This window comes from Myotis lucifugus, unplaced genomic scaffold (genome assembly GCF_000147115.1).
Source record: "Myotis lucifugus unplaced genomic scaffold, Myoluc2.0 scaffold_92, whole genome shotgun sequence".
Lineage (NCBI taxonomy): Eukaryota > Metazoa > Chordata > Mammalia > Chiroptera > Vespertilionidae > Myotis > Myotis lucifugus.
Genome location: NW_005871140.1, coordinates 3875824 through 3876829, shown reverse-complemented (window position 1 = coordinate 3876829; position 1006 = coordinate 3875824). Strand labels below are relative to the sequence as shown.

The following is a 1006-nucleotide window of genomic DNA, read 5'->3' as shown; positions in this document are numbered from 1 at the left end:
TCTCTCCAACCTCAACCCTTAGGGGCTCCTTCTGGGTGTGCTCACCTTAGTTTTTATGTGCTTTCGCAGCAATTATATCAGAACCTGCTTGTGTCCCGTTTGATTTTAAGAAGTTTGAGGCCTAGCGCACACACAGGTTTTCTCTCTGCACCTGCCAGGTACGTAACATGGTAGCTGGCACACAGTGGCCATTCAAATGTTTGCTGCATGAATAAACAAATGAAGTTAAGGTGTCCATACAAGGGTCAAAGGCAGATCAACTTCATCAGTCCTTGCTCTCACCACCAGGCTTACTCTTCGCGATGAAGGCCTTAAACTGGAAGCTGTAGGACTGCAAACTACAAAGTTCTTTTTGCCAAACCCTAACCCCCATGCTCACTGGCAAATGGGGGCCACTCAGGGCTCCAGAACAAATCAGTTTTCAAGTGCCTCAAAGCAATACAATGGATTAAACTCATCAATGGCCCCCATTGTTAATTCCCAAACAGGAAGAGAAAGTACTTCTCTGCAAAATAAAAGGTGATTGTTTGAAGGTGACTTTGAAATTCAAAGATCTTTTTATCAGAGTAGGCAGATGGTGCACCTACACAATAGGTATAATTTAGCCTTATATCCCAACCAATCCCATTTGCCTTTGGTGGCCTCCAGCAGCACAGGGACAGCTGTGTTCCTTTTCATTTAGCAGCACGTGAAGATCTCCACCCCCAGGAACCAGGTTCCAGGAGGCCTGGTGCCCAGTAGGCAGGGCTACTGGGACCCTCCTCAGCCCATCCTCCATCAGGCCGGCTATTGATTCCAGACAGCTTTGCACAATGCCCCAGTGTCTCCCCAGGGAACCTGCAGAGGGTGCATTGAGATGTGACAAAGTTTTGTTTCCCTGGTCTGGTTCCTGACTCAACTGCTTTCAACAGTGAAGTTTACAATCCACCACACCACCCTCCCGCTTTCCCCCCTCAGCTGCCAAAAGACAGGTTGCCTCTGCAGACATCTGCTGGGGAACACGGGG

General features: G+C 48.6%; 1 protein-coding gene across 1 annotated transcript in view; it reads right to left on the bottom strand.

Annotated features, from left to right (window-relative positions):
- The window catches only part of RCN1 (reticulocalbin 1), a 12854-nt gene that overhangs the window by 11228 nt on the left and 620 nt on the right, over positions 1-1006 (bottom strand). The window lies entirely within an intron of this gene.